Genomic DNA, 14,681 nt, shown 5'->3' on the forward strand with positions numbered 1-14,681 from the left:
AAGTGGAGGTTGCAGTGAGCCGAGATGGCGCCACTGCACTCCAGCCTGGGCTACAGAGCGAGTCTCTGTCTCAAAAAAACAAATAAATAAAATTAAAGTGTTTGGAAACTCTAAAATATTACACAAATATAATCTAGTATTATCTTCGTGTTAGTATACTCGTTGGTTTTCAGCCTTAGGGACAGTCAGATAAAATATTAAATGCTATGACTGAGGTAACACTTATTACCTGAGTGTAAACAATTAACAAATTCATATCCAACAAGTACCCAGAGATTTTAGCTTCTTAATTCCCTCTTCTACTTATTTGGTAAATAACAAATCACTGTAAATTATACAGCTGAATTCAGCTAGTGTGCAACTACTGATTTCCAACGTAGTTTCCAGAAACTCCCAAACCAAGTCCTATGTAGAACTGATAAAACTTTGTCCATTTCTAAGTCTTCTCATCACATAGTTAACCTCGTACAGCTTGCTGCCCATAAAAGTTGTTTAATAAATTCAACCGAGGCCAGGCGCAGGGGCTCACCCCTGTAATCCCAACACTTTGGGTGGGCCAGGCGAGTGGATCACCTGAGGTCAGGAGTTCGAGACCAATATTGTGAAACCCCGTCTCTACCAAAAATACAAAAATTAGCCCGGTGTAGTGGTGGGCGCCTGTAGTTCCAGCTACTCGGGAGGCTGAGGCAGAGGAATCGCTTGGACTCGGAGACGGAGGTTGCAGTGAGCCGAGATTGGGCCACTGCACTCCTGCCTAGGCGATAGAGGGGCATTCCGTCTCAAAAATCAGTCAATCAACCAGACCTGAGCCTACCAGTGAGTAGTACTTTTTACATGTCTGTCACCAAGTCTTATACTACCATTGTTCCTCAAAGTCAAGAAGGGCTCTGGCTAAACAGTTTCCTTTGCCACCATTTTAATTACCTGAATTAAAGAAGATATTTCAGTATTCACCACAATGTACTGGCTGAAGTATGAAATCACTAAGAGAAGATGCTCCAAGGTTGTTTACCATGAGCTACCTTTTTTAAGTGACAAGGTCTCGCTCTGTTGCCCCCGCTGGAGGGCAGTGGGACGAGCATAGCTCACAGCAGCCTCAAACTCCCGCCGAGGGGCCACTTTTTCCCTCCCATCAAATTACCTATCATGAATTGGTCGTGATCAAACAAAAATACAAAAACTTTGTAGCAGTTTTTCCTACATAAAGGTTATTTACTGCCTGAACAGTATCCTAACCATTCCAACTAGAGTCAAACTGACATGAGAATTCACAAAAGGAACAAGAAATTTTGTTTTGCTTTGTAATACCAAAAAATTTAACAGAGGCTGTTGCAACGAGGTACAAGTCTGAGGTAGCTCATCTTTTTCATCAGTGTTAACCACACTTGCTTTCAACTTCAGTCTTAATTTTTTTCCAATTCTAAAATGCTTTTTTAAAAAGTCTGAGGTAGCAAAGTAGCTGCTGGTACTTCAGCTTGATTCTGAAGAAATAAATCTTAAAAGCGAATCAAGCCAACTCATGAATTTAAAATGAAGGCAAAGTCCAATTCGCCACTCCCACCCATTTCTCACAGCAGCTGTCTACCAATCGTGGCCGCAGCATTTCTGACACGACTAAATGGGCTGAATCACTTGAAAAGACTCGGCTTCGCTAGTACTCATGAAGAACCGCACTTTCAGCCGGATGGGGCAGGGCCACGCTCAGAACCACCAGCTAAGACCCAATCCTCTCGCTAGGGAACCGTAACTAGGCAACCAGCACGAGTCAACAGCGCGCTCTCGCTTCAAAACAGCAGGTTGCCGGGGGTACCGAAATTAACTCCAGAGAACCAGGGTCAGCAGTGACGGGCAGAACAGAGCCTCAAAACCTAGCAGCATCACAAAAATGAGGCATTAACTGACGGGTGGCCTGAAGCCGGAGAGCAGTTTTAAAGACCACGCGAAAAGGGGCAGACCTACTCAACGCACTTTGCTGCGGGTCACAGTTATTTTCTCAAAACCCCACAGGCCACGAAGAAAGGTGGCAGTCTCAGCCAATGAGAGGCGGACACAAGTTGCACCTCCAGCGGCCGTCGGCGCGGTAGGCGGGGGAGAGAGAAAAATGAACGAGCGCGCGTGCGCGGAGCGTTCAGTCGGGCGCGCGCAGAGGTACGGGCTGAAGAAATGGGGGAAGGGTGGAAGAGGAAGATATGCGCACGCGCACGGGAGGCCGCGCGGGCTCTGGGTCTCCAGCCAGGTTCGCAAACACGCGCGCGCTCGCCGTTAGCACTGCTCACCGCCCCCGCCCGGCCTTTTCGGCCCGTAGTGCCTCGAAAACCTGAGGGAAGCTGACGAAAAAACGCATAAATAACGGCGCAACGTCTCCTTGGTTCTCCTTTCGCCGCCAACCCGACACCACCCACAAAAGAGTCAAAAATATGGCCTGTCCTCGGTCTTCACTGCCCCTTGAGTAACTTGAATACAGCGCGAGGCCTACCTGACACGCCGAATCGCGGTTCCGGGGATTTATCTCCGTTGCAACCACACAGCGGCCATTTCCCGACTCAAGAACGCGAGGAAAACCATAGAGCTACCTTCGACGCGCTAGCTCGTCTCCGTCACTTCCGATCTGGGCGTGGTCTCGGCTGCCGCTAAATATGCGGGCAAGCCCCGCCCACCCTTCCGCTCTGGTCCGGCTTCCTGGCTGCTATTAAGATGTTGCCTGCGGCCTTCTGGGAAGTCGCGTGGCTCGTCTCGCGCGAAGATGTGGCGGCTCCGCCCTCTGGCCCGTAGCGACAGCCTTGGCCGGAGAGGCGGTAGAGTGGGGTGGGTGTTTTGTTAGGCCTGAGTTAGCTTGGCCATACGCCGCTTTTCGCTGGTGTTTCTGCCTCGTTCTGAGTAGACCCTCTAGACCTCACCGCCGCCCCTACTTTTTACCTCAGTAAGCTCGTCTGGTCTGTTCTTTCTGTGGGGCCAGCTCAGACCAGGCAAAAAACAAAAAGACAATCCCACACTGAGGAAAAGATCAGGAGGCGAGACGTGGCTGTAATTGCAGACACGCTGCTCCCTCAGCCAGCAAGCGCCACTTTTCTTCCTCTTGGACGTCTAACTGGAGATTAGAAAATGTGGCTTTTGCTTTGCTATTAAATGCAGCAGACGCACTTAGTTGAAAAATGGCCACGATCTAAATCCCTTTCCTGAGTGGCGTCTGATCAAATCGGAGCTCACGCCGCGGCAGCCGGAAGCCTCTTAGGCTGCTCGCGCCAGAGGAGGCCGCCCTTCTGGCGGCGTGGTGACAGCTTTACCACATCGGCAACGTTGGCATAGGCATAAAAAAATAAAGAGCACGAAGCAGTTGAGCTTTCAGCCTGTGACGATGATTTGTGGCAGCCGAGGAACACAGCCCAACGTAGCTTGGTTGTCCAGAATTATAAGTCAGATTATAAATAGGCAAGCCACATTCGATTTGAATAGAATTTAAATAACAGCCTTTGCACATTTTCCATTAATACTTCTCCGGACTGCACTTTCTTAGGGCCTAAAACCGCTATTGCTTTGATGTTTAGAGATGTTAACTACCTTGATGGATTTCAGACTTGTAATTAGCAACCAGGGTGTCAGTGAGTGAATAGAATCTAGTATTGGGCCCTGGTTGTGAATTTAACACTGTGCTTAGGGCATTCTTTCTTCACAGTCCAATTTACCAGCTCAACTAGAAAAACGACAACATTTTCATGGAGTGAATCGTAGGTTTTTTATTGTACAGTCTGTCCCTCACCCCATTACCACCTCAGGATGTGGACACAGAAATCTTTGGCCTTTTTGTTGTGCCCTGATGTCTCAAGCATTCGCAGGTTCTCAGTAAATATTTGTGGAGTGAATGAACTATATTTAAAAAAAAACTAAGGGCTCAATACACCTCTGCTATTCTGCATGTATTGGGAGTCAGGGTGCTCCCACAAAATACCCCAAATTGCAGGCTAGCATATTATCTTGAGCTTCCCTCTGCAATTCTATTGCACATGTGTTGAAAATGAAGTCATCTATTTAAGGCAATATAACTGATTATGATTTTATTTACATAACATGAGGTAGTAACAAAGGAGATCCTTTGGAACAAAGCCTTGAGTAAATGGAAGTTATACAGACTTCCCTTGAAATAGATCCATTTGATACGTGATGCTTTCCCAATCTACAAAGTAGAAGGTTCTTGAATTTAGATGTTTTATGCACATTCTTATTTTCAAAACTTGAAATTCCACCATTACAGATTCATTCTTTGTAATAAATTTTTTATCCTATTAAAATACAAACGCTGAAAAGAGCAGAGGAAGTAAGAGCCCATTTAACAAATGGGCATTGCAGAAAAATAGAACATTATCTCAAGAAGAAATACAAGTTGTAAACAAATGACCAAACTGCTAAGAAGATACAAAAAGAATGCTGAGATAAATTAGTGAGCTGATTTTAATTTTTTTTTTTTTTTTTTTTAAAGACAGAGTCTCACTCTGTCGCCCAGGCTGGAGTGCAGTGGCGCGATCTCGGCTCACTGCAACCTTCGCACCCCCAGATTCAAGCAAGTCTCCTGCCTCAGCCTCCCAGGTAGCTGGGGTTACAGGCTCCCACCATCAAGCCCAGCTAATGTTTGTATTTTTAGTAGAGACAGTGTTTCACCATGTTGGCCAGGCTCGTCCCAAAGTCCCGGCCTCAAGTGATGCACCCGCCTCAGCCTCCCAAAGTGTTGGGATTACAGGCGTGAGCCACCGCGCCCGGCGAGGTGAGTTTAATTTATGGTCATGGAGAAGTTATTGTTAATATGATTATAAAACTCTTTCTTGAAAGATATTGCTTCTGTTTTGGTTTGATTTTAATTTAAGATAATTGAAAAAGAGAAATGGGCCAGACGCTGTGGCTCACGCCTGTAATCCCAGCACTTTGGAAAGCCGACAGGGGCGGATCACTTGGGGTCTGGAGTTCGAGACCAGCCTAGCCAACATGGTGAAACTCCATCTCTTCTAAAAATACAAAAATTAGCCGGGCTTGGTGGCGGGCACTTGTAGTCCCAGCTACTTGGGAGGCTGAGGCAGGAGAATCGCTTGAACCCGGCAGGTGGTGGTTGCAGTGAGACGAGATCACACCACTGCACTCCAGCCTAGGCAACAGATCAAGACAGTATTTCAAAAAAGAAAGAAAGACAGAAAGAAAGAAAATGAAAAAAAGAAATGGAGACAAGAAAAGGAAAAAGAGAAATGGAGAAGAATGGATATGTGGAAAGGACAAAGACAAGAAGATAGGAATGAGGATGGGGTTGGAAGTCTAGCACAAAGGCAAGCTCCAAGACCTGACTGGTTTTGCTTGGTTTGTTTTGTTTATCTTTTTAGGTGGAACATCTGAACTATTTCCATATTTGGGGAAATTGAAGTTGAAGTGGTATTTGGAGTCTCACTCTTCCCACTCCCTGAAAATACTGGCATTGGGAACCCAACAGTAGTAGTGAGAAGCAGGCAGCAGAGGAAACGTGACCAACAGAGATTCCCTAACTAGAGTGCTGATGGGGCCGGACTTTGGCTGTAGTTCCTGCTGCATGGCCTCCATTTGTGCATATCCCTCTACAGGCTTTGTGCTAATTTCTTTTTTAATTTTAAGTAATAAAATATGCATTGATTCTTTGAGTTAGCTGGTATCCTTCCAGTAAATTTCTTTTCCTGATGAGTTAATCAGAGTTGGTTTCTATTGTTTGCTAAGAACCCTGAACTCCATGTCACAGTTTTGAGTAGAAGCAGGTCCTATTTATGAGGTCAGTTTTCCAAATGGTCTGGCATTTTTTTAGATCTGTACCAGTGAAATAAATGGTTCCCCTTGTCTAGACTGTTTCATTCCTACTGGTGAATAAATTGACTAGGATATTTTCCTTATTTTTCTATCCCCTTTTACATACTAAGAATGTAGAGTTATTTATTTTATTTAAAATATTTTAATTTTATTTTTTCAATTTTAATTATTTTGGTTTAAAATTACCAAAATTATTTAAGAATTATGTATTTACAGTGTTGTTCCTTAATATTCATATCTCCATTTTGAAAAAAAAAATTGAAATATCAAAATGAGCCAGGTATGGTGGCTCACACCTATAATCCCAGCACTTTGGGAGGCTGAGGTAGGAGGATCACTTGAGCCAAGAGTTTGAGACCAACCTAGACAATATGTGAGACCTTGTCTGTTCGAAAAATTTAAATATTTGGATTTTTTTGTTGTTGTTTTTTGGTTTTGGGTTTTTTTCTTTTTGAGACAGATCCTTGCTTTGTCGCCCAGGCTGGAGTGCAGTGGCGGGATCTCGGCTCACTACAATCTCCACCTCCCAGGTTCAAGCAGTTCTCTGCCTCAGCCTCCCAAGTAGCTGGGATTACAGGCATGCACCACCACGCCTGGCTAATTTTTGTATTTTTAGTAGAGACAGAGTTTTACCATCTTGGCCAGGCTGGTCTTGAACTCCTGACCTCGTGATCCACCTGCCTCGGCCTCCCAAAGTGCTGGGATTACAGGTGTGAGCCACCGCGCCTGGCTGAAAATTTTAAATACTAACCTAGTGTGGTGGTTCCTACTTGTAATCCCAGCTACTCAGGAGGCTGAGTTAGGAGGATTGCTTGAGCCTGGGAGGCGGAGGCCACAGTAAGCCAAGATTGTGCCACTGCACTCCTGCCTGGGCGACAGAGCGAGACTCCGTCTCAAACAAACAAACAGAAAAATATCAAAATGTGACTGTTAACTATTGCTTCTAAGTTCTACCAAGATTAATGCGCATCTTTCAGAAAGATGGAAACAACAAATAGAACATTAAATTCTTTCAAAGTTTTCGTAAGAAATCTTTGCCCCAAAATTGTGCCAGCTTGCTGTTTAATGTAACTATTGAAGAACAAAGAGGGAACCCCTCTAAAATGGGGCAACAGAATTGTGATGAGATTCATACCCAGAAATCATTTCTTCCTTAAGAAAGGTTATAAGAGTTACAGAACAACTCCTTCTTTTAAAGCAGTTATCCAGTTGCCAACAAATATGTCTGTTTGCCCCCTGAAAAGTCTGAAAACTCAGTTCTACCCAGACAATTTATCTCACAGAAGGCTAAAATCACCTAAGCAAAGGGCTGCAACCAATGATGATATTTTAAAGTAGTGAAATACAGAGCATAGAGTATTGGAGGTAGGAGTGAGGTAGGGGAGCCTCTCCAAATGTCTTGGGGTGCTGAAATTTCAGCCTCATTGCTTATTTTAAAAGAACTGAGAATTAAGCCTGGCCTGGAGAGGGAGTCACCATTGATATTGACAAGCCCTAATGCCGGTTTTCTTAAAGTGTAAAACAAAAGCCAACTCATGAGAATAACCTAGGTTGTTTAAGAGAACTGAGTCTCATTACACATTTATTGAGGCAGAATCTATGGGGGTAAGGATACACACTAAAGTTTTAGAACCGCTGATTTATTGAACACCTGTCATATTCTAGATATTACAGACCAGACCAAGGGTCTCCAACTCCCAGTCCAGTCCACACAGAAGGAGGTGAACATCAGTCCAGCGAAGCTTCATCTATATTTACAGCCACTCCCCATCACTTGCATTACCATCTGAGCTCTGCCTCCTGTCACATCAGTGGTAGCCTTAGACTCATAGGAGCATGAACTCTATTGTGAACTGCAAGTGCAAGGGATCTAGGTTGCAGGCTGCTTGTGAGAATCTAAGGTCTGATGATCCATCACTGTCTCCCATCATGCCAACATGTGATCATCTAGTTGCAGGAAAACAAGCTCAGGGCTCCCACTGATTCTGCATTATGGTGAGTTGTATAATTATTTCATTATATATTACAATATAATAATAATAGAAATAAAATGCACAATAAATTAATGCACTTAATTCATCCTAAAACCATCCTGCCACCCTCCGTCTATGAAAAAATTGTCTTCCACAAAAGCAGTCCCTGGTGCCAAAAAGATTGGAGACCGCTGTTACAGACTACAAAGCAGTATGAGACATCATTGCTGCTTCTCTGTTGTAACTCAAAATCCAGCAGAGAGAGGGTGTAACTCACATCAGATCTACATGGGAGCAAGTGCCAATGGTGAAAGAGGGAAAGAACTAACATTTTAAAAATCAGTGGGATTTCACCTGTCATTTATTCATTTGTTTATTTAGTCAGCAAATATGCCTGAAGCATATGCCATTTATAGGTACTGAGCAGGTGCTCAGGATGGAGCAGTGATGAAGCCTAATGCTGACACTGCTGCCAGGTAGACTGCCTCTCTGTGAGGGAGACAGAACACATGTAAGCAGACACAAATTCTGCTATCAATCAGGAAGTGATAGAAAATCAAAGAAGGAGACCTTATTTATTTATTTATTTATTTATTTATTTAACTTTTAAGTTCAGGAGTACAAGTGCAGATTTGTTACGTAGGTAAACTTGCATCCTGGGGGGTTGTTGTAAAGGTTATTTCATCACCAAGGTATTAAGCCTAGTACCCATTAGTTGTTTTTACTCATCCTCTTCCTCCTCCCACCCTCACCTTCCTAGAGGCCCTAGCGTGCATTTTTTCCCTCAACGTGTCCATGTGTTCTCCTCATTTAGCTCCCACTTATAAGTGAGAACATGTGGTGTTTGGTTTACTGTTCCTGTGTTAGTTTGCTAGGGATAATGGCCTCCAGCTCCATCCCTGTCCCTATAAAGGACATGATCTCATTATTTTTTTATGGCTGCATAGTATTCTGTGGTGTATATGTACCACATTTTCTTTATCCAGTTCATCACTGATGGACATTTAGGTTGATTCCATGTCTTTGTTATTGTGACTAGCACTGCAATGAACATGTGTGCATGTTCTCTTTATAATAGAACGATTTGTATTCATTTGGGTATATACCCAGTAATGGCATTGCTGGGTCAAATATTTCTCTCTTTTTTTTCTTTTTTTTATTTGAGATGGAGTCTCGCTCTGTCGCCCCAGGCTGGAGTGCAGTGGCGCAATCTCGGCTCACTGCAATCTCTGCCTCCCAGGTTCAAATGATTCTCCTGCCTCAGCCTCCTGAGTAGCTGGGACTATAGGCGCACACCACCACGCCTGGCTAATTTTTGTATTTTTAGTACAGATGGGGTTTCACCATATTGGTCTTGAACTCCTGACCTCATGATCCACCCACCTTGGCCTCCCATAGTGCTGGGATTACAGGCGTGAGCCACTGTGCCCTGCCTGGGTCAAATATTTCTGTTTTTAGATCTTTGAGGAATCGCCACACTGCCTTCCACAATGGCTGAACTAATTTACACTCTCACCAACAGTATATCGAATTTCTTTTTCTTCACAACCTTGCCAGCATCTGGTATTTTTTTGAGTTTTTAAGAGTAGCCATTCTGACTGGTATGAGATGATATATCATTGTGGTTTTTATTTGCATTTCTCTAATGATCAGTGATTTTTTTTTTTTCTGTTTTTTTTTGAGACAGAGTCTGCCACTGTCGCCAGGCTGGAGTGCAGTGGCACGATCTCAGCTCACTGCAACCTCCGCCTCCCGGGTTCAAGCGATTCTCCTGCCTCAGCCCCTCGAGTAGCTGAGATTACAGGCGCGCACCACCATGCCCGGCTAATTTTTGTATTTTTAGTAGAGACTGGGTTTCCCCATGTTGGCCAGGATGGTCTTGACCTCTTGATCCACCCGCCTCGGCCTCCCAAAGTGCTGGGATTACAGGCGTGAGCCACAGCACCCGGCCCGATACCATTATAATAATTGGAAAGATTGGAGAGAATGATAGGGAAGGGAAGCATGGAACAGATTGGGAAAAGAGAAGGAAATCAGGAATTCTATTTTGAATATATTAGGCTTGATATGTGTGTGAAACTTTTAAGTACAGAGGCAAGGTATGAAGTTAAATGTGTGCATCCTTGGTTCAGAGGTGAGTTCTAGCCAAGAGATAAAGCAGAAAGATTATATTTAGAATTATTGGATGAGGCTTGGTGCATTGGCTCACACCTGTAATCCCAACAATTTGGGATGCCAAGGCAGGAGGATGGCTTGAGCTTAGGAGTTCAAGACCAGCCTGGGCAACATAGGGAGACCCCGTCTCTATTAAAAGTAAAAAAATTGGCTGGGTGTGGTGGTGCACACCTGTAGTCCCATCTACTTGGAAGGCTGAGGCAGGAGGATTTGTTGAGCCCAGGATGTTGAGACTGCAGTGAGCCATGATTGCACCACTGCACTCCAGCATGGGTGACAGAGCGAGACCCTTTCTAAAAAAAAATAACATAAAATAAAATAAAATAAGATAAAATCATAGGATGAGAAATATAGGGAGACAAGAGAAGCAGCCCAGGACTGAACCCTAAAGAATCCCAACATTTAGAGATTTGTTAAAAGAGGAGGCGGAGCCAATAAAGGAGACTGAGAACAGCCTATGAAGTAGGAAAAAAGTGAAATCAAATGTATTGGTTGTCTACTGCTGTGTAATGAATGACCCCAAATTTACCAGCTTAATGTTTACTATCTCACAGCTCCTGTGGATCAGAAATCTGAGAGTGATTATTTGGGTGGTTCTGGCTTAGGGTCCCTTGAAGTTGCACTCCAGCCTGGGCGACATAGGGAGACTATCTCTAAAAATAAATAAATAAGTCATTTTAAAAATCTCATTTAAAAATTTATCTATCTATGTAGAAACAGAAGAATCAACCTCAAAATGATACTGTTCTGTGTTTATATTGAATGGCCACATTATTGGCAATTTTTAAAATATTTTCTTCCTTTGCTCTTCTGTATTTTCTAAAATTTCTACAATAAAAATTACTTTTATAATATTAATACCAAAAAACTTTTAAAAATGTAGACGATTGAATTTTATTTGAATTGCGTAAGATAATGAAGACCTAAAAACTGAGAGGTTTTGTTTTTGTTTTTGTTTTTGTTTTTTGAGACAGAGTCTCGCCCTGTTGCCCAGGCTGGAGTGCAGTGGCACGATCTCAGCTCACTGCAACCTCCACCTCCCAGGTTCAAGCAATTCTCCTGCCTCTGCCTCCCAAGTAGCTGGAATTACAGGCATGCACCACCACACCTGGCTAATTTTTGTATTTTTAGTAGAGACGGGGTTTCACCGTGTTGGCCGGGCTGGTCTCAAATTCCTGACCTCAGGTGATTTGCCCACCTCGGCCACCCAAAGTGGTGGGATTACAGGCGTGAGCCATCGCGCCCAGCAAGAGTTGGTTTTGTTTTTTTGTTTTTTTGTTGTTGTTGTTTGTTTTTTTGTGTGCGTGTGTGTGTGTATGGTTCTTCCAAATCAAGTGTAAAAGCTCTCATTTAATAAAGAAGAAGAACAAGGATGGGTATGGTGGCTCATGCCTGTAATCCCATCACTTTAGGAAGCCGAAGCAGGAGGATTACTTACACCCAGAGTTTGAACTGTGTGAGCCACTGCACTCCAACCTGGGTGACAGAGAGAGAACCTACCTCTAAAAAATACAAACATACATATATACATAATAAAATATCCATTACTAAATCACAATCTTGATAAGCCTAATTATGAACTGCTGCTAGGAGGATATTTGCTTCCAGAGAGAATCTTTTAGATTTGTTTTTGAGGGATTTTTGGGTTTTTTTTCCTAGAGTGCTCTATAGTCCTCTTTTAGCTGCATGAATCTTCTGTCGAGCAATGAAGGGGAGTACTTGGTTCAACAAGAGAAAACCATATATAAAAGTGTTTGCTTCCATTTAAAAGGAACCTTTATACTGAATTCCAACCAACTGTGATAGATAGACCTAAAAATGGCTTAATCCTTTGCAAGACAGTTATTTTTCAAAGTTCTATTTGTCATATTAGGGTCTGGCTAATTAGGTTAAAAGCACCACTGGCTGATTTCTTAAGTTCCATTTTAGAGAGTATAGTAAAAGCACAGACCTGACTTTGTGTTTCTAGTATTTGTGCCATTATTTTTTAATTTACATTATTAAGCTTAACTTTGTACTGCAGTGAGGTTAATTTCTGCCCACACAAGCCCATCCAGTAGCTTTTCCTAAACACATTCATTCTTCATTATATATTCCAGGGAGATATTTCTGTCAATGGCATGTGAGATGATCTATTCACCCCATGATGAGATGCTTACTGTTTGAAAACAAATTCATTCACATGCTTAAAAATTGCTCAGGAGCAGGAACTATACAAATATTTATTGTTATTGGCTGTTTATAATTTATTCATAGTGATCCAGCTGACAACCGTCTGGTGCATAAAGCTGAAAGTTGGAAGAAAAAAAGAGTAAAAGTCCCTGGAAAAATATAATTTAGTCTCCGTATGTCTTTGATACATATTCAATTCAATTTATTACTTGCTAGTGGTATGAGATGCTCTATAATAATAGATACATATATGAAATTTAACACAAAGGGAAATTGAAATTTTACTCAAAAATGTATGTTGAAGGACAGAGTGAAGACAGTAGTAATAATACAGTAATTAGCAAATGTATATTGGCAAAGGTAGTATAAACTAGGCTGTGGTAACAAATAGACTCCAAAATACGTAATGACTTACATGCAATAGAAGCTCTTTCTCAAACAGTCCAAGACAGTTGAATTAGGTTGGTAAGTATTTTCTCCATGCAGTGATTCAGGGTCCTAAGCCATCTTGTGACTCCATGGATAGAACTCAGCGGTCTACCAATTCCCAAAGAATCCATGGATAGAATTCAGAGCTGTCACTATAATTTGTTGTTGTTGTTGTTGTTGTTTTTAATTCAATAGTTTTTTGGGTACCAGTGGTTTTTGGTTACATGGATGAATTCTTCAATGGTGAATTCTGAGATTTTAGCGCACCCATCACCCAAGCAGTGTACACTGTACCCAGTATGTAGTCTTGTATCCCTCACACCTCTCCCAACCTCCCAGAGATGTCGCTATATTTGTATGGGAAAAATTACATCCCTGTTGGGGCAGGGTGTGGTGGCTCACGCCTGCAATCCCGCGCTTTGGCAGGACAAGGCGGGCGGATTACCTGAGGTCAGGAATTTGAGACCAGCCTGGTCAACATGGTGAAACCCCGTCTCTACTAAAAATATTAAAAAAATAGCCAGGCATGGTGGCAAGCACCTGTCATCCCAATTACTCGGGAGGCTGAGGCAGGAGAATCACTTGAACCCAGGAGGCAGAGGTTGCAGTGAGCCGAGATCGTGCCACTGCACTCCAGCCTGGGCAACAGAAAGAGACTCTGTCTCAAAAAAAAAAAAAAAAAAAATTACATCTTTGTTAACTTCAAACTGAAATTTATCATTTCCATTAATTATGAATGTAGGCAAAACCACAGAAGTATTACCAGTACTTATGACTTTGTAATAAATAAAAATCACCGATTTTAAAAAAATCATTACTGTTAGGCCAGGCATGGTGGCTCATGCCTGTAATCCCAGCACTTTGGGAGGCCAAGGCAGGCAGATCACGAGATGAGGAGTTGGAAACCCACCTGGCCAATATGGTGAAACCCTGTCTCTACTAAAAACACAAAAATTAGCCGGATGTGGTGGCACATGCCTGTAGTCCCAGCTACTCAGGAGGCTGAAGAACCACTTGAACCCGGGAGGCAGAGTTTGCAGTGAGCTGAGATGGCACCACTGCACTCCAGTCTGGGCAACAGAGCCGCAGCGAGACTCCGTTGCAGAAAAAAAAAAAATTGTTTTGTAGATCTTTCAAAGAGTCATTTCTACTTGGAATGCTTTCGAAATTATAGTAGTTGTATACCCGCCTCTAGATCCTCTACTTTAATGTATTTTTTTAAAAGCGTATTATCTTAACCTTTACGGTAGCTCCCAGTGATCCTGGTTTCCTGGCATTCATACCCTTGTGTAATCCCCTTCCAGTAACAGAATATGGCAGAAATGATGGGACATCATGTTCTGTACCCTCTCTTCAAGCACTTGCTACAGGGGAAGTGAACTGCTATATCCTGAGATAACTGAGAGGTTGTGGAGAGTGACTCCATAAGTCTGTGGAGAGGTCAATATGACAAAGAACTGAAGCTTGCCAATAGCCATTTGAGTGAGCTTGGAAGTGGACCTTTCCCCAGGTAATGCCTCCTGATGACTGCCTACTTAGTTGGCATCTTGATTGTAGCCTTGTGAGATACCCTGAGCCCCAACCACCCAGCTAAGCTGGTCTCAGATTCCTGACCCCCAGGAATGTGAGAGAATAAATGTTTTAAGCTACTAAGGTTTGAGAGGATTTATTATATATCAATAGAGAGCTAGTGTATACATATATCATTGTATCACTAACTTACTTTTTTTTTTTTTTTTTTTTGAGACAGAGTGTAGCTCTTGTTGCCCAGGCTGGAGTGCAATAGTACAATCTTGGCTCACTGCAGCCTTTGCCTCCCAGGTTCAAGTGAGTCTCCCTACCTCAGCCTCCTGAGTAGCTAGGACTACAGGCGCCCGCCACCACACCCAGCCAATGTTTTTTGTATTTTTAGTAGGGACGGGGTTTTGCCACGTTGGCCAAGATGGTCCCAAACTCCTGACCTCAGGTGACCCACCCACCTCAGCCTCCCAATGTGCTGGGATTACAGGCATGAGCCACCGCGCCCAGCCCGTATCACTAACTTTCTAAATGTTTTTATAATTGTATTCATTATAATTTGTTTCCTTTATTAATCTATCATTTTGTTTTATGCATTTTAAA

General features: G+C 43.0%; 1 protein-coding gene and 1 long non-coding RNA gene across 2 annotated transcripts in view; one reads left to right on the forward strand and one right to left on the reverse strand.

The window, feature by feature from the left end:
• Nucleotides 1-2,600, reverse strand: part of BCLAF1 (BCL2 associated transcription factor 1) — a 31,151-nt gene extending 28,551 nt beyond the window's left edge. Inside the window, exon 1 of the mRNA XM_032159762.2 lies at nt 2,477-2,600. The gene's annotated coding sequence lies outside the window, so the exon portion shown is untranslated. The remainder of the gene's footprint in view (nt 1-2,476) is intronic.
• On the forward strand, nt 1,638-14,135 carry LOC131382889 (uncharacterized). Its single transcript, XR_009212517.1, has 3 exons — nt 1,638-2,080; nt 7,477-7,806; nt 13,865-14,135. It is a non-coding gene; the product is annotated as an uncharacterized LOC131382889 (long non-coding RNA).
• Nucleotides 14,136-14,681: the final 546 nt, after the last annotated feature.

This window comes from Hylobates moloch, unplaced genomic scaffold, assembly GCF_009828535.3.
Source record: "Hylobates moloch isolate HMO894 unplaced genomic scaffold, HMol_V3 SCAFFOLD_2, whole genome shotgun sequence".
Taxonomy (NCBI): domain Eukaryota; kingdom Metazoa; phylum Chordata; class Mammalia; order Primates; family Hylobatidae; genus Hylobates; species Hylobates moloch.